The sequence below is a fragment of the Wolffia australiana genome, chromosome 8 (genome assembly GCF_029677425.1).
Source record: "Wolffia australiana isolate 7733 chromosome 8, ASM2967742v1".
Lineage (NCBI taxonomy): Eukaryota > Viridiplantae > Streptophyta > Magnoliopsida > Alismatales > Araceae > Wolffia > Wolffia australiana.
In genome coordinates this window covers 13,675,305-13,693,978 of record NC_135842.1, presented here as the reverse complement: position 1 = coordinate 13,693,978, position 18,674 = coordinate 13,675,305, and the positions used below count along the sequence as shown (strand labels likewise).

At 53.4% G+C, this 18,674-nt stretch overlaps 2 non-coding genes across 2 annotated transcripts; both read right to left on the bottom strand.

The window, feature by feature from the left end:
* Positions 1-7,408: 7,408 nt before the first annotated feature.
* On the bottom strand, positions 7,409-7,517 carry LOC144707296 (small nucleolar RNA R71). Its single transcript, XR_013582454.1, has one exon. It is a non-coding gene; the product is annotated as a small nucleolar RNA R71 (small nucleolar RNA).
* Positions 7,518-15,406: 7,889 nt separating this feature from the next.
* LOC144707281 (small nucleolar RNA R71) lies at positions 15,407-15,515 on the bottom strand. The gene has a single exon (XR_013582443.1). It is a non-coding gene; the product is annotated as a small nucleolar RNA R71 (small nucleolar RNA).
* Between the last annotated feature and the right edge of the window lie 3,159 nt (positions 15,516-18,674).

Genomic DNA, 18,674 nt, shown 5'->3' with positions numbered 1-18,674 from the left:
AATCCTCCAGTCCCACTGGCTTACGAGGATGCGCCTTGTGCAGAGGGTTGGCATGCCGAGACGACCAACGTGATAACAGCCTCTAGCTGTCGGAGGGAGCGCCTGCCAAGAAAGAAAGATGGAGGAGAGGTTTCGTGCCTGTACCCCATGGTTGGCGAGCGCATCTGCTGTCAAGTTGCCCTCCCGCAGCTGATGACGAAAGCATCTTGTGCAAGGTCGGCACCGCATGATGTCCTGCCATACTCGGTGTAGTCCCCACTAGGAGCATGTACCTAGACGAAGCATATCAACTAATATCTGTGAGTCCGATTCCACGACGATTATGTGAAGGTTCCCTTCCTCACGAAGGAGTAGACCATCACGGATCGCCATATCCTCGGCTAGTGTAATAGTCTGTATGCCGTAGTAAGAAGAAAAAGCAAAGAGTATACTCCCCATATGGTCCTGGAGGATACCCCCTCCCCCTGCTGGCCCCGGGTTCCCTTTGGCCGCGCCATCCACATTCAATTTAAGGATGCCTATGGGCGGTGGTAGCCAATAAACAACTCGATACTGAATACGGATGGGGGCGGGTGTCACCTGAATTCCCACGGAGCAGAGGAGGTCGCAGGCGAGTGTTGATCTACTGGCTCGAGGGGGGATTAGATGGCGGATGCGCCTTAGCTGCAGCTGAACTCAACGCATGATATCCATGACACGCATGGGCGTACCTGCAAAACGAGAAGAATTTCGCCCTTTCCATATGTCCGATAGTAGATAAGCTATTGTGATGTGTAGGATGGGGCTCCGTGTAGAGCATGTTGGCCAGATAAGAAACTTGCCAAAACACTCAGACGGGGTCAATGGATGATAACGGTCGGTGATGAGGCTCCAACATGCGAGTGTTGTCTCACTCTAGAAGAAAAGGTGGTCTATGGTCTCAGTATGTGGAGTTGTGGGACAACAGTGACACCAGGAACCGAGATAGTAACCTGTACGGGTCACTCGATCGTCGATCGGTAGGCCGCGATGGAAGAGTCTCTAGAGGAAAAAGGAGACTCGAGGAAGGATCGCCAGATGCCAGATGCGGCGACCCCACTACTGGAAGGGTGATTTCTCGCGTAAATGTTCCCATGAAGATTTGCATGAGTATGCTCCTTCGGGTGTGAGCGTCCAAATGACAAGGTCGGGTATGGACCCCAGTGAGGTTCTCTGGACCTCAACTAACGTATCTGGAGGGAGACCATGCTGCTGTAGTAGGTGTTGCGTGTTTCCCCTAAGCAGCTGTGCCACTGTTAGTCACACCTCATGTGGGACAAACTATGGATGGCGCGCGAGTGGTTCATCAGCATGCCACGTATCAAACCATGCGCTAATCTCACCTCGGCCAATGTGCCAACGGGTGGCCTGGGCAAGCTGAAGCCAGTGGCATTGCCACGTCCGCCATCGCCGAGGGCCGCGAATGTCAACCTCTCGATGGGCCCACTCGCCATACTTGGCAAAAATGAGAAAACCCAATAATGAGTATGTGGTGTGCAATCTCCATACGAGCTTCTTTTGGAGCATGTCCTGGACATCCGCGAGGCGTCTGATCCCTAGACCCCCCTCATCTGTCAGCCTACATGCTTTCTCTCAAGAAACCCAATGGTGGCGGTACTCTCCCTCGAGGTGACCTGACCATAAGAAACTAGCGCATAGTCATTCCACTGAGCAGAGGACCATAGAAGACAGTGAATGAACTGTGAGGTTGTGCAATGGGATACTTACGAGGATGGGTCGAATAAGTTGGATACGCCCACCAGGTGATAGGTAACGGAGTTTCCATCCTCTAGTTTCTTTCAGAGTTTACTCAACAAGGTATCAAAGTAATGATGCCTCACGGGTCCCAAAAATATAGGGCATACAAGATATTCAAAAGGAAGGCATCCTCGTGAGTATCGAGTATAGTGCTGGATGATCTGAATGCGCTTTATAGTAGTGGAAGGTCCAATTATAAAGCTACTCTTCGAGTCGTTTACGAGCTGGCATTAATGCGGCACTATTGGTAAAACAACGATCAAGCCGTTCGTACATACGCGCATCCGCTTGACGCTCATTACACGATGTCCACTTTTCCCCTGTAGTAGGCGGCTCCACTAGTGAAGCCTCGTGGATAAAGTCGTTGAATGCTTGCATAGAGCGTAGCCGAGGTGGGCGGCCCCCCTGTCGCTCACTGACGTCCCCTATGCAGTTGAAATCTCCAGCTATAAGCCAAGGGAGATCAACTAGCTGTGAGTGGGAGTGGATATGTTGAGCAAGTTCCTCTCGGAGGGCCTCCTACTCGAGGTGTCTATGCGAGGCATACACGATAGAAATAAGGGAGTATGGTACGTCAAAGGTGACGTACTGTGTCCCTTCAGCCAGGAGTGCGACCAAATAATCTATCTTCTAGAGAAGCTAGAGCTTATTCGACGAATGGTAGTAAACATGGTCCATTCCGAGTTTCCTCGTAATGGAGTGGGAATGATCCGACGTAGTCATCGGTTCGATGAGCCCAACTATCCCTAAGTTATTGTTAGAAATAAGGGAGCGGAGATGTGCCTTGGTCAGAGGGTTACCGATCCCTCAACAATTCCAAATAAAACTTGGAATCATAAATCTATTGGCTCGCGTGACGCACCTGAGATCGGGTGTTGTAGATATGACATGTACACAGAGTATGCAAATGATGACCTGGAGATGGGGGGGTGTCCAAGTCCGACTCCTCAGAGATGGAGGCATCATCCTCCTCCTCATCTGTGGAAGCGTGGCCACTAGTATCTCCACATGTGTCCTCTGAACTAGGGAGTAGGGCTTGACAGTTTGTCAAGCATTCCACTTGCTCAGAAGGTATATGTGATGGGTGGAGGTCGGGTATGGAGGTGGGAGGAGATGGATCATGGGGTGATGGAGAGGGTGGAGGGGGTCAGGTGGGGGGTAAAGATGGTGAGCGGACAAGGGGGGAGGCAGGCTGAAGTGAGTTGCGAGAGGAGGGAGGAATGGTACGAGGAGGGCTGGACCGAGGGGGTGAGTGGTGAGAGGAAGCGGTAGGAGAAACATGGGAAGGTATACAGGGGGATGAAGCAGGAAAGGGGATGGTTGGTCTAGGAGATGTGGGGGGACGGGTAGGGGGGTGATGCAGGACGGACGTGGTAGACGTCCTGCGGCGGGAGTGCTCATTCTCCGAGGATCTTAATCTTGGACTACATGTCCCGCTTGTCGGTGGTTGTCCCGGAAAGGTCCTGCACGGGGCCTCAATTCGCAGAAGCCGAGGGAGACCATTCTCCACTTGGTCGGCACCCACGGGGTCGTCGTCGAGGCGTTGGTGGGCCTAATGACCAGTAGGCGGGTATTTTCAGGCGGCCGGATGACGAGGATGGTGCCGAACTGGCAGCTACATACGTCGTGCGGCGAGCGGCGATGGTCAACAGCAGTGGTGGCGGCGGCAGCTGAAGATGGCGGCGGCGGCAGCCGAAGATGGCGGCGACGGCTGCCAGAGATGGCAACGACCGAAGGTGGCGGCGGCGGCAGCAGCCGGATATAGCGGTGGCGGCGGCCGGAGATAGCCAGGATATGGGGCCACGGTAATGGGCCTCCTTCGGGGTAGCAGGCCTCGGGCTTGGGCATGGGCGGGCCACCGAGATTTGCGGCGGGCCATTAAATTAGGCCCGTAACAGGCATAGGGCTGTCGTGGCATCCTCGAGATGCTTGCATGGCGATTGGATTTCCCTGAGAGTAGTTGCGGCTCCTCGGGCGCGTGCTGGCGGCTGGACTTCGCGGTAATTTGGAGCGCGGCGGCAGCCGGATATAGCGGTGGCGGCGGCCGGAGATAGCCAGGATATGGGGCCACGGTAATGGGCCTCCTTCGGGGTAACAGGCCTCGGGCTTGGGCATGGGCGGGCCACCGAGATTTGCGGCGGCCCATTAAATTAGGCCTGTAACAGGCATAGGGCTGTCGTGGCATCCTCGAGATGCTTGCATGGCGATTGGGCTTCCCTGAGAGTAGTTGCGGCTTCTCGGGCGCGTGCTGGCGGCTGGACTTCGCGGTAATTTGGAGCGCGGCGGCAGCGCTTTGGGACGCGGGATGCGACACCTCGGGATGCGGGAGCTGGATCGTCGAGTGGGCCCCTTGGGCCAGAATAGTGGCACCGACCCATTGTGCTCAGGCCCAATGGGCGGAGTCGGTGTGGCTAAGGACTGACCAGTGCTGGGCGCGGCCTGAAGCGCGGCCCGGGGCATGGCACGGCGGGAGGCGCGGGTCGCGGCGCACATGCGAGCACCGTGTGATCCCTTGCGGCGGGCGGCATGCGTGGCTCCAACGGTTGTAGCGGCTCCGGCGGCTGCGCCCGCCACTGCAGTGGCGCTCGTTATAGCGGTGGAGGTCGCTCTTGCTGCGGGCAGCTGCGGCCGTTGTGACCACTGCAGCGGATCCGGCTGCCGCGGGTGGCTGCGGCTACTGTATTGGCTGTGACCGCTCTGGCGGCGGCGGGCCACTGTAGTGGCCATTGCAATCGCTGCGGCTGATCCAGTGGCCGCAACCGTTAAAGTCAGCTAAGGTCGCTCGGGGGCTACGGCCGCTACAGGCTGCTACGGGCGGCTGCGGCTGCTGCGGGCGGCGGCGGCCGCTGCGGGCGGTAGCGGCGGCCATTGCAGGCGGCAGCGGCCGTTGTGGGCGGTGGCCGCGCGGTGGCTGCGGTCGCTACGCCGTGGGTCAGGCGGCTGCGGCCCTTGCTCGGGCAGCGGCTCCGCGATCCGGGCGGCGCCCCTCGGACCTGGGACCCCGGCGGCGGTGGTTGCCTAGGGTTCTGTCGGTCTGTCCTGACGGAACAGGGGGGGGGGGCAGGGGAACGGGACGGGCGGCCAAAGTCAGCCCTATCCCGTCCGCCCTTCACTCTACTACTCTCTACTCTGAAAACGGAATGGGACTTCTCTTTTTCCAAAAATTGGAAATAGACTTAGGAGAACGGGCACCCTCTCCGTCCCTTATGTAGGGAGAATAATGGGACCTAAGGAGGGATCAAAAGAGAGGGAACCCATTAGGAAAGGGTCCCCTCTTAAGACCACTAGTACATGGTTTATTTAAACATGAAATTTTAACTAAACCTGATACAAAAAACTATATATAAGAGGGCTACGCCAACAGGGGGGAAGTGGTACAAGAAGGAAGACTCCGCCCATCCCCTAAAAGGTCGCCGTCCTCAGGTCTCTCGGGTATCTCTGATGACTCGCAATATGTCATAAAATTATTAAGGATTCACTGGGCATCAAAGTGTCATTTGCATACATTTCATCCACATTTGTCATATTTCAGGTGCATTATTTTCATACTTACTAACCCCACTTGATTCTCTAAATGAAGTGGATTAGATCTCACTTATTGGATTAATAAGTTCAGATGTGGATCAAACACCAAGGAGAGAAGGCATTTGACCAAGAGAAGCTGGCAAAAACTACAAGGAAGAAAAGCACTAAAAACTCCAAGAAGCACAAGAAAGAGAGAAACCTATAAATAGCCTCTTGAGAGAGCATTTTAGGTTTTCTGTCTCAACAAGTTAGGGCTTGGAAAGGAAGATATCTGCACCCTCCAAGAGCTGATGAGCATTGGTGCTGCAGAGAAGGAGCAAGCTGAGGTGTAGCTTGGGCTAGACGACCTCCACCTCGCCGCAAGGATCGTGACACAAGCTGGAGTGATTTCCCAAGCTTCAGTGATTGTGTAATTCTCTCTCTATCATACAATCTTGGTTGGGTTGGAAGACACACCAGTGGTCTTCCAACGGTTCCAATTGATATTGTTATTTGTTTGAGTTTGATTTCAAGTTTACTGTTTGTTCAATTCGATCTTCTTCTTGTTTCACCTTAAATCAATTATCCACCCATTGCATCTAGTTCAGAATTCGCCCACAGAGCTACCATTTAGCAGCAGACAATTGCCTCTACTCCGAGGGTGCTGCGCTGCTAACACGCGCGGAGCGAGCCGAGCACAGCCAAGCCACGCGCAGCTAAGCGGCGCACAGCCAATAGCCACGCGCAGCACAGGCCGCGCGCAGCTAAGTTGCGCGAAGCACAGGCCGCGCACAGCCAATAGCCGCGCGCAGCACAGGCCGCGTGCAGCCAGAAGTCGCGTGCAGCACAGGCCATGCGCAGCACAGGCCGCGCGTAGCACAGGCGACGCGCAGCCAGAAGCCGCGTGTAGCACAGACCGCGCGCAGCCAGAAGTCGCCCGTAGCTAAGCCGTGCGCAGCCAAGCATGCGCGCAGCTGTGCTGAGCATAACTGCCCGTGCGCAAGAAAGCTCGCGCACAGGCACGCTGCACGCGTGCTCGTGCCGCACGCGAACGCACCCGCAGGTACATCTGCACGCAACTAAAGCCGCGTGTAGAGACCACTGCAAGTGTGTCCACCAAGTGTTTGTCATTTTGCCAAACCTATAGGGGTAAGCCTGTAGATAAAAGAAACAACTTTTAAGTGTTAACTCCTGTGAACTAATCCTGAGACGGAATTCATTATTCTAACGAGAAATTATTTTACATATCTTTTCTGAGGAAACTCAATGAAATTTTACTGAAGATAATTTCTCTGATTGTTAGGATTGAATACAGAGATTTGATAACCTAAATTGAATTGAAAAGGAAGTGCTATTGTTTTATCTGCTCCCTGTGGATCGACACCTTACTTGCCCTAAGGCTGTGAGGTTAAAAATTATTGTTGCCTAGCTCAAATCCTCACACGATTAACCAGTATATAACCAGTAAAAAGCACAAAATTTGAGGCTATCAACTGGCACCGTTGCCGGGGAGCACGGTATTACAGTCGTAATTTTAATTTCTTTTCAGTTATTATTGATTCATTCTCCTAAAGCTGTAGGACTAAAAAATCCTCCGCTTATTGTTTTTCTAACATTTTTCTGAAGTCTATGGTAGTGACAAGATCCAAAGCTGGTGAGTTATCTGTAGAGAATACTGCGTGTGCGAGAGACTCCACTCCAGAATCTACAGTGACACAACCAGAAAACCAGCAGCAAAACATGGCGGAAGAAGGACGTCAACAGCATGACAGAAGACGGACCATGCTGGACAGACCAACACCCTCAGGAAGTTTGAGGCAAACTGATGTGAATCTCAACATAGGTGAGGGTATAATGTTCAGGCATGACAATGCTTTAATACAAACTTTACCTGAATTTAATGGACATTCTGCTCAAAATCCATTAGAATATTTAGATGATTTCCACATTAGGTGTTCTTCACTTAACGTTCCAGGATTATCTACAAAGATTTAAAAAATGAAGCATTTTCCTCTAACTCTAAAAGATAAAGCTTTCTCTTTGTATCGTAATCTAGGAATCACATTCAATTCTTGGGATGAGATGCAGGGAAAGTTTCTGCAGAAATTTTACCCTCTCCCCAAAACCCATTTCTATAGAAGAGAAATTCATAATTTCCAGCCCCACGAAGGCGAAGCGTTTAGTGAAGCCTGGGAGAGATTAAATGACTTATTGAGGAAATGTCCTCATCATGGAATTGAAAACTGTCAATTAGCCCAAATTTTTCATGAATCTCTTTCAGATTTCATGAAAAATAACGTGAACTTAGCCACCGGTGGAACGTTCTATACACCATATGAAGATGAGGTTTTTGACATTTTGGAGAGAGTTGCAGAAACTGATTTGCAGGAGATTGGAGCAAATCAGAACGGGAGAAATGTGCAGCCAAAGAGGGCAGGAGTGCTTGATGTGAAACGACGACGGCAGGGATCGATCGGCGCGTTTCACGTCACAGGATTATGATGCAGATGTATGGGATGTAAGCCAAATGATGAGAAAATACGAATGAGCAGATAAGAACTTGACGGATAGCGACGTCCGCCGCACTGATCAACGAGAGAGGAGTGATCGTAAGATCAAACACCCAATGACCCGCTGGACCTACTAGACGTCTACTAAGTGAGGGCGTCTAACAGCCCTGGAGCGTTCGGCGTCCAAGTCGGATGACAGCCCGTCTACCACAAGAATCCCTACGCTCGATAGGGTGGCTAGTCCTATCCGATGGTGTTCGCGAATATCGCGTTAGCGGACGCGACAGGGAAAGACGAGACTGTCGAAGATAATAATACTGGAGTTCATGGAGGGGAGACGAGACTGACCTTTGTATCGCTTAGTCCAAGGCGTCCAAGTCGTCGAGCGGATGCTTAGTGTCAGATCGTGCGGGCGAGTGTTGTTGACAAGGACGAAACCGGGTGTGCCCGGTACGGTCGTAACTACCAGCAGAGAACTGAGTCCACGGGTGGCGTGTAGCAAGAGTCGGAGCAGAGGGCGCACAAGGCGCGCGCTTGGCTGGCGCACGGCGCAGCCGTGTGGGCGGGCAAGACAGCGAACCAAATATCGTGGGAATAGTCATGTGGGTGGGGTAGAAAACCAAGAAATCGGTTATGGCGTAGAGGGTGGGAGTCAAGAAATCAAGAAAGATGAGGGCGATGGGAGGGCGAAGGGGAGGACGAAGGGGAATCAAGGAGATATGGTGAGATCAAGAAATCAAGAAATCAAGAGGAAAGAAAGGTTGACGATCAAGAAAGGCAAGAGGAGGTGGTGGGAATGAAGAAACGATGGGGAAAGGAGGGTGGGCGATCAAGAAAGGCAAGAGGAGGCAGTTGGGATTCAAGAAACGAAGGGGAAAGGAGGGTGGGCGATCAAGAAAGGCAGGGGTAGGGGAAGGGCGATCAAGAAAGGCAAGAAGGGGTGGTTGAGCGATCAAGAATGGCAGGGGAAGGGGAAAGGGCGATCAAGAAAGGGTAGGGGAAGCGGTTGGGCGATCAAGAATTTCAAGAAAAATGGAGGATGAGAATGGGTGGCATTCAAGAATCGGCGGGAAAGATCAAGAAATGGGGTTAGATGATCAAGAAGCGAGGGTGAAGGGGTGGCGTCCAAGGGAATGTGGGCGAGATGGGCTGGATGAAGGAGAAAGGGGGGGGGTGGATGTGGTGGAAGATGGGCAGGGGTGGGGGGGATCAAGAACCTGGCTGGTGTCGGGTTCTTGACGGTCGGGGCAATGCTCCCTCGACGGAGCAGATTCCCAGCTTGGTCGCGGCGTCGATGACGTTCAGGAACCTCCAAGAATTCCCGGAGTGATCTCAACGGTGACTCTTTGCAGGCCTGAAGGACAGCGACTTCTTGAAAATCTTTAACCAGTGCCGGAGTGATCTCGACGGCAAGCTTCAGCACGATCCTCCCAGAGTGATCTCGACAGAAGAAACGTGGGCTCTACCCACGGAGTGATCTCGACGTGGGGTGGGGCTAGCCAAACCCCTACAATAGAACTACGATAGGGGGAAGATCAATTGCAACTCAATTTTCAACAATGACTTCCAAATGTTCCTTTGGCATGCCATCCCCTTATATAGGGAGGATGGGTGCCAAGATAACGTGGGAGAGGACGAACCGTCGCAAGACGTGGTTCGGCCTCTCCTTACAAATTAAAAATACACATGAAAAAAGGAAATGAAAAATGAAGGACGGGGCCCAACACTGGCCCAATCCCTAAATCCAGGAATATAAGAAAAAACAAACATAAATGTAAATGCATACTTACCCGGAGTACTTAAATCCCGGATGGCGAGCGTCGGCGCGAGCTGCTCGTCGTGGCTGTTGTCATCTCGTCGTGTCATCCTTGACATGGGTCTTCGTCTTCATGGCGTCGTCCTTGGGATGGTCTTTCATCATCCTCCCAGGGTGGGAGGAGCTCGACTTTGGCGAGCAAAGCTCCGCAAGGTCTTCAAGTGTCGGCAGCAGGTCCGGTCGGAGTCGGCGAAGGTCATCCTCAGAGATCCACGTGTCCTCGGATGAGGGGCGCCCCTCCCAATGGACTAAGAAAGAATGGCCAACTCGCTCCCCCTCAGCGTGAATTACCTCCTACAGTACCGTTTCTATCGCGTCGTGCCGTACAAGGAGGGGAAACGGAGAAGGAGCGGGTGTACTCTCACTTTCATTACTATTAAGGCTCAATTGGCTGTGAGGCTCGATGACGGGTGGCAAAGGTTGGTGTCGGGATAAGTCACTGACGTTAAACGTCAAACTAATCCCCCAAGTCGGCGGGATGCTCACGACATAGGCGTTGTCATTGATCCGTTCGGCCATCGGGAAAGGCCCGGCGCTACGAGCATGGAGCTTTGTAGCGACCCCAGGAGAGAACATCTCGGGCCTCAATCTGACTAAGACCAGTTCTCCCTCGGAGAACGACGCGGACCTACGACTCTTATCCGCTATTGCCTTGTACTGCTCATTCATGGATGCAATGCGTGAATGGATATCATGATGCATGTTCTTAATATGCTCTGCAAATTCTAATGCATTATCGGATATCCTATGTTTTTCGTGCAATGGCATGAGATCAATGGGTCGACGTGGTAGTTGACCATAGATGATTTCGAACGGCGCCTTGCCCGTGGTGCGATTTACGGAAAAAGTTAAAGGCGAAATCCGCTCGAGGTAAGACTTGATCCCATGCAACGACATGGTCGCCAACGATTGATCTCAGCAGATTACCGAGGCTGCGATTAACAACCTCGGTTTGGCCATCCGTCTGAGGATGGTAAGCTAACAAAAATTTCAGTTGTGTGCCCATAAGGACACACAACGTCTTCCAGAAATAGCTAGTGAATTTAACGTCTCGGTCCGAGACGATAGTCTTGGGTACACCATGCAGCTTGAAGATGTTGTCAAAGAAGAGGCGCGCGATCCGCGAAGCGTCGAAGGTCTTGGAAAAGCGGTCGACAACGACCATGATCGAGTCATGGCGGCGCGTGGTCTTGGGTAGCCCCAAAACAAAGTCGAGATTGACATCCTCCCAAGGCCATTCAGGGACCGGGAGGGGAGTGTACAAACCCGTGTTTTGGTTTGTGAGCTTAGCACGGGAGCAGGCGAGGCATCGGGAGATGAATTTCCCCACGTCTCGCTTCATGGATGGCCAGTAGAATTTCTCCTCGAGGGCATGGATCATCTTAATTATCCCGAAGTGACCACTTAGTCCGCCAGCGTGAATCTCATGGATCAAAAAATCTCGGATGGATGTACGTGGGATGCATAGTCTACGTCCAAGGAAGAGGTTGCCATCCTCAAGGAAGTAGTCTCTCTACCGGGTAGCGGAAGAACTCATTAGGGATGCGTAGATCGCTGAAAAATCGGGGCAGTCCGCGTAGCTTTCCTTCATCTTCTTGGACCTAAGTATTTGGGTCGTCATGATGCTCATAATCGTGGGTCGCCTACTTAGGGCGTCGGCGACGACATTATCTTTACCCTTCTTGTGGCGGATGACGAAGGTGAAATCTTGGAGATAAGCGATCCACCTAGCATGGCGATCGCTGACCTTCTTCTGATCGTGTAAGTGTCGTAGAGCTCCGTGATCCGAGAAAAGGAGGAACTCCTTAGGGAGCAGATAATGCCGCCAATGGCCGAGAGATTGGACGAGAGCGTAAAACTCTCGGTCATAGTTGTCGTATCGCTTTCGAGTATCATTCAGCTTTTCGCTGAACTACTCGATGGGATGGCCGCGTTGGCTAAGTACGCCGCCGATGCCAACTCCGGACGCATCGCAGGCACCCTCGAATACATCGTTAAAATCTGGAAGTTTGAGGACGGGCGCCTCGGTCATGAGCTTCTTGAGAAGCTCGAAGGCCTGGTCGGCGGAGGAGGTCCACTCGAACTTTTCCCCTTTGAGGATGTCTGTGATGGGGGCGGTGATGCCACTAAACCCTGGTATGAACCTTCGGTAGAAGGTGGCTAAACCGATAAAGCTGCAGACGTCGTGGATGCTCTTCAATTTTGGCCACAAGACGATGGCCTCAACTTTGGCCGGGTCGACGGCCACTCCATGTGCAGATAATATAAAGCCGAGGGAGGAGACCTCGGCGGTGAAGAAGGTGCACTTCTTCGGGTGCGCGTATAGTTTCTCCTGTCCTAATGAGACGCATACATGCCGAAGATGCTGTGCATGTTCTTCTCTAGTCTTACTGTAGATGAGGATGTCGTCGAAATAAACGACGACGAACCGACCGATATATGGCCTAAGTACCTCATTCATCAATCTTTGGAAGGTACTAGGTGCGTTCGATAGTCCAAACGGCATGACGTTCCACTCGAATAAGCCATCCTTAATCTTGAATGCCGTTTTCCACTCATCCCCCGGTCTAATCCGGACTTGATGGTAACCACTCCGTAGGTCTATCTTAGAGAAGATAGACGCGCCTACCATCTCGTCGAAGAGGTCTTGGACGCGCGGGATGCAAAAATGGTATTTCACTGTTATCTTGTTGATGGCGCGAGAGTCACAGCACATCCTCCAAGTGCCATCCTTCTTCGGGGCGAGCAGGACGGGGACCGCGCAGGGGCTAAGGCTTTCTCGAATCAAGCCTTTAGCTAGGAGCTCCTTAACCTGAGAATATAACTCCTCGTATTTTACCGGGTCCATCCAGTAGTGGGGAAGGTTAGGGAGAGTTGCTCCCGACACCAAATCGATGGCGTGCTGGATGTGTCGTAGGGGTGGGAGCTCACTAGGTAGCTCAACGGGAAAGACGTCACCATACTCCTCGAGGAGCTGGGTGATCTCCGGTGGTGGAGGATCGTGGGCTGGCTCGGTAATTCCATCCGTGAGGGTGACGGCGTAGCAGATCGGCGTCATGTTCGCATCGAGCTCTAACTCACGCCTAAAGATACAGCCATTAGTGATAATGGTGGTAGGAGAGGCGCGGGGAGGTGCCGTCGCCGAGCGGCTAGGTAGTGAAGGTATCCGCACCGAAGGATACCATACGAGTCTACACCCTCCGTAGATAAACGAGCAAGTGTTTGCTCGTCCGGACAGTTGCACGTCGTAGTTATACAACCATGGTCGTCCTAAGATAATACTACCAATTTTCATTTGTAGAACGTCACATAGGACTTTCTCATCATACGTGCTCATCTTCAATGGCACGTAACATTGCATCTTGACCGGTATGGTCGATGCGTCAATCCACGAGATGTTGTACGGGGTGGGATGAGAGACCAACGGAAGCCCTAAGCGTGTAGCAGTGTCTTCGGATATTCCGTTTATACAACTCCCACTATCGACCATAAGCTTGTGGGTACGTCCACCAATTTTGACGTATGTGTGAAAGATCGACACGCGCTGAGCGACGTCGACTGGTCGTTTGGCTAAGGTGCTACCGTGGGGTGCGGGAGTCGCCCGGGGATTTTCCTGAGGTGTCCTAACCTCGGGGGCATCCATGGTGGCGACCGGATAGGTCGTAGGTGGAGGGATCGGTGTGATCTGGATGTACCCTAGTGGGTCATCTACATCGTCACCGTCGGGAATCTCGCCGGGATACTCATCGACCTCGTGGTCATCTTTCGGCTGCTCCTCTGCAGGTTGTCCGTGAATGTCCATGACCATAAGTGATGGGCAGTCACTTCGTCGATGTCCGAACCCCTTGCACTTAAAGCATTGCATAGGCTCGCGGGGGGCGTTCGGAGCTCGGGCCGTGGATATGGCCGATGAGATAGCGGGAGTCGGGGTCGGGGTAGGCATGGATGTCGTCGGTGCCGCTGAGGGAGCCGTGGGTCGTGGCGTGGTAGTACTGCTTCGGTTCCATGATGAGCGCGATGTAGCGGCCGTGGTCGTAGATGGAGTGGGACGGGGGGCTGGCGAGGTAGTGGCCGCGACGCTCTCATGACTGAACTCGTTGCTTTCAACGAGACTGTATGCGAGGTCAACGGTGGAAGGGTTCTGCTCGAGCACTCGAGCTCCTAGGTCGTGGCGTACCCCGTGAATAAAGAATGCAATCTGAATTTGTGGACTATCCACAAACTTACATCGCATTCGGTACTCCTCAAAATCTACGATGTACTCCGAGACCTTACTCTTCCCCTGCTTTAGGTCCATCCAACTCAACATGAGATATGTCATGTAAAGCTTAGGGACGTACTTGTCCGTGAGCTTACGGGACATCTCGGCCCAGATGAAGGGTGGGTCTCGCCTCTGTCGCGTGGCTTCCTTCTCATTCTTCCAAAAGATCTTCGCTTGACCTCCAAGCCGTGCCTCGGCGTAGGCGACGCATAAATCGTCATCCATACGATACCACTGGAAATAACTCTCCAGATCCGACTCCCAATCCGTGTAATCCTTAGGGTTCTGGGACCCTTCGAAGATCGGCACCTCCATACGGATGCTCTTTTGAATCATCGCGTGATGTGCCTCTCATCGTCGCTCATGCTCATCGTCGGGAAGACGAGCAGGAGGTCGTCGAGGTGCACCTCGAGGGTGATCGTAATCTGGACGGACCTCGTTGAGGTGGTCGTGACAAGGTGCGGGATGGTGGTAGGGTCGTCCATCCAGGTAATCGTCACGATAAGGCCGTCTCGGTGGTGTCCTATGCCATGTTGGATACGCATCCTCCTGGTGGGGAGGATGATCGAGGTGTCTCGGGTACCGCTGATCGTCGTCGGGGTAATGTCCGCGGCATGGTGCACGATCGTAATCCTGCGCATGTCTCGATGGTGCTCGGGGCGGTGGTGGGGCCTCCTCGTACGGATCCGGCGCAGGGACGGGGGCGGCTCTGTAATGGGGAGGATACGCGGAGCTGTCACCATAGGTGATGACATCTGACCGACGTGCTACGAGTGGCAACTGTGGGCTACCCGGTAGTGAAGAATAGTATGGGGCATCATGCACCGGAATACGGTTGGGGTTGAGCACCCCATCCTCAGGGTAATCGTGACGCCGCGAGTCCCTAAGCTCGGTGTGATAGTAGTTCCTATCCGGACGATAGGAACGATCGTCATAGTAGCGGGGTACTGGTCGATCCTCCCAAGGCGGAGACCTCCGCCTGCTTTCGCGGCTGTAATCCCGTGGCGGGAACCATCATCGATCGTCGCGGAGATACTCCCGGGGTAGGGATCGTCGGCGGTCATCACGGTCGTGCTCCCATTCGTCAGCTCGTGGGTATCGAGGAGGTGGGACCTCGGCGTCTCGAGGTCGGTACTCCGGGACAGGGTAGTCCTGCATGGGAGCCTTTCCCGGTCGTCGGGAAACATCTCGAGCCAAGGGCTCGTCATAGGCTTCGTCGACCGGCGCCCTATGCGTAGGGACAGCGGTGGAAGGTCTCCGGTCCTCAGAAGCTCGAGGCGCCGCGTTGTGCCGGTTCAGCTGGAGACCTCAGGACCCGAGTAGCGGGTTCCCTAGCTGCTGGTGGAGGTCGATGCACCTCCTCGGGATCCACCGGTTCATGCGGTGGTTGTTCGCCTATAGGATCCTCTAGAGGAGGACACCCTATGACGAGATCATGGTCACGATCATCGTCTCGATCACGATCTTGGAATAACATTCAATTCTTGGGATGAGATGCAGGGAAAGTTTCTGCATAAAGTTTACCCTCTCTCCAAACCCATTTCTATAGAAGAGAAATTCATAATTTCCAACCCCACGAAGGCGAAGCGTTTAGTGAAGCCTGGGAGAGATTCAATGACTTGTTGAGGAAATGTCCTCATCATGGAATTGAAAACTGTCAATTAGCCCAAATTTTTCATGAATCTCTTTCAGATTTCATGAAAAATAACGTGAACTTAGCCACCGGTGGAACGTTCTATACACCATATGAAGATGAGGTTTTTGACATTTTGGAGAGAGTTGCAGAAACTGATTTGCAGGAGATTGGAGCAAATCAGAACGGGAGAAATGTGCAGCCAAAGAGGGCAGGAGTGCTTGATGTGAAACGACGACGGCAGGGATCGATCGGCGCGTTTCACGTCACAGGATTATGATGCAGATGTATGGGATGTAAGCCAAATGATGAGAAAATACGAATGAGCAGATAAGAACTTGACGGATAGCGACGTCCGCCGCACTGATCAACGAGAGAGGAGTGATCGTAAGATCAAACACCCAATGACCCGCTGGACCTACTAGACGTCTACTAAGTGAGGGCGTCTAACAGCCCTGGAGCGTTCGGCGTCCAAGTCGGATGACAGCCCGTCTACCACAAGAATCCCTACGCTCGATAGGGTGGCTAGTCCTATCCGATGGTGTTCGCGAATATCGCGTTAGCGGACGCGACAGGGAAAGACGAGACTGTCGAAGATAATAATACTAGAGTTCATGGAGGGGAGACGAGACTGACCTTTGTATCGCTTAGTCCAAGGCGTCCAAGTCGTCGAGCGGATGTGATGGAGGACCATCGTGCCGACGACGACCTGATGACGACGACGACATCAGTCGGACGACCGACGACGACTCGCCAGCAGCCACGTCGGACAGCTCGTGCCAACGTCCGCAACCCGGGGTTTAAGTACTCCGGGTAGGTTTGAACAATTTATGTTTTTTCTATGTGTATTTTCTTTGCATTTCGAATTATGGATTGGGCCAGTATCGTAGGGCCCATCCTCGTCTTTATTTTCATTTTAAGATTGTATTTTGATTTTGTAAGGAGAGGTTGAACCACGTCTCATGACGGTTCAACCTCTCCCCACGTCTCCTTGGCACCCCTCCTCCCTATATAAGGGGAGGGCATGCCCAAGGGACTACTTGGAAGTTTTTGAATTGAAATTGTTTCAAGAATCTTCCCCCTATCATAGTCGTAGCGTAGGGGGTTTGGCTAGCCCCACCTCTTCGTCGAGACCACTCCGAGGAGTAGAGCCCACGTCCTGTCCGTCGAGATCACTCCGGGCGTGACGTGTTCAACCGTACCGTCGAGATCACTCCGGTACGTTAAAGATTTTCAAGAAGCTGTTGAAATCAAGAATCGAGAGCCCCCATCGAGATCACTCTGGGCGTCCTCGAAGGTTCGCGACGACTACGGCGCCGCGCTGCATTCGGGAAATCATCTCCAACGAGGAGAACCACCCGCGACCCACCAAGAACTCACCACGCCAGGTTCTTGGCTCTACCCATCCACCACCCTCGCTTGTTGATCATCTAACCCCATTTCTTGATCTTTCCCACCGATTCTTGAACGCCACCCATTCTCATCCCCCATTTTCTTGAAATTCTTGATCGCCCAACCGCTTCCCCTACCCTTTCTTGATCGCCCTTTCCCCTTCCCCTGCCCTTCTTGATCGCCCAACCACCTCTTCTTGCCTTTCTTGATCGCCCTCCCCCTACCCCTGCCTTTCTTGATCGCCCACCCTCCTTTCCCCTTCGTTTCTTGAATCCCAACCGCCTCCTCTTGCCTTTCTTGATCGCCCACCCTCCTTTCCCCATCGTTTCTTGATTCCCAACTGCCTCCTCTCGCCTTTCTTGATCGCCCACCCTCCTTTCCCCATCGTTTCTTGAATCTTCCTCTTCACCCTCATCGTTCTTGACCATCTTCCACCACTTTCCATCGTTTCTTGAATCTTCCTCTTCACCCTCATCGTTCTTGACCATCTTCCACCACTTTCCACCGTTTCTTGAATCTTCCTCTTCACCCTCATCGTTCTTGACCATAACCACCCCATTCTTGCATCACCCTTTGGCTTCCCCCCCCCCTTTCTTGATTCGACCGCCACTTCTCCCATTGCCGCCCCGCCCCGAACCCCGATTCCCGACCACCCCGCATCACCGCCCGCGTCGGGGACCCGCTCTGTGCCGCGACCCCACGTCGCGCCGTGGACCCATTCCGCGCCGCGACTCCCGCGCCGCGCCGCGGCTTCGCCAGCGCCGCGGACTCGCGCCCAGCCGTGATCCGACCGTGCGCCGCGAGTTCGCGCCCCGCCGCGGGTCCGCCAATCGCCACGGTTCTGCCGCACTCTGTGGCTCCACGCCGCGCCGAGGCTTCGGCCCGCGTCATCAACCCCCCCTGTGCCGCCGTTCTGCCTTGTACCGTGGCTCTGCGCCACCGCCACTGCCAGTTGCGACCGGTGCCGCCCCGTCACTTGCGCCAAGCCACGTTGATCCCTCTTGGCATTCCGGCCTACGACAAGACGAATCCGTCCCCGGAACGCTATCTCTACGCCCGTCTTCGATACGCCGTGGACTACATATTTTAAGGTCAGCTCGTCTCCTCTCCCTCCTTAACCAGTATTATTACCTGTTCCAGTGCCGTCCTCCGCTATCGCATCCTCTGCCGCCACTCATCACTCGACGACGGATTAGGAACAGCCACTGTTGTGGGAGCAGGACTTTCTTGAGGTAAACGGTCTGTCACTTGATCTTTAAATTCCGAACTTATCAGGGCCGTTAGACGCCCCTCTCGTCTAGACGTCTAGTGGTCTTGAGGGTCATTGGGAGTCTGACTTTCAGATCAATCTATTTGGTGATCGTCACCGTCCATCGCGTTATCTCCTTGTGTCTTAACTACTCGATCATAAAATCTCATTGTGTTTGCATCATATCATCATTATTCCTGTGACGCGAAATGCGCCGCTCGATCCCGGCCGTCGGCGTATTGCATCAGGATGCTTAGTGTCAGATCGTGCGGGCGAGTGTCGTTGACGAGGACGAAACCGGGTGTGGACGGTGCGGTCATAACTACCAACAGAGAGCTGAGTCCACGGGTGGCGTGTAGCAAGAGTCGGAGCAGAGGGCGCACAAGGCGCGCACTTGGCTGGCGCACGGCGCAGCCGTGTGGGCGGGCAAGACAGCGAACCAAGTATCGTGGGAATAGTCGTGTGGGTGGTGCAGAAAACCAAGAAATCGGTTATGGCGTAGAGGGTGGGAGTCAAGAAATCAAGAAAGATGA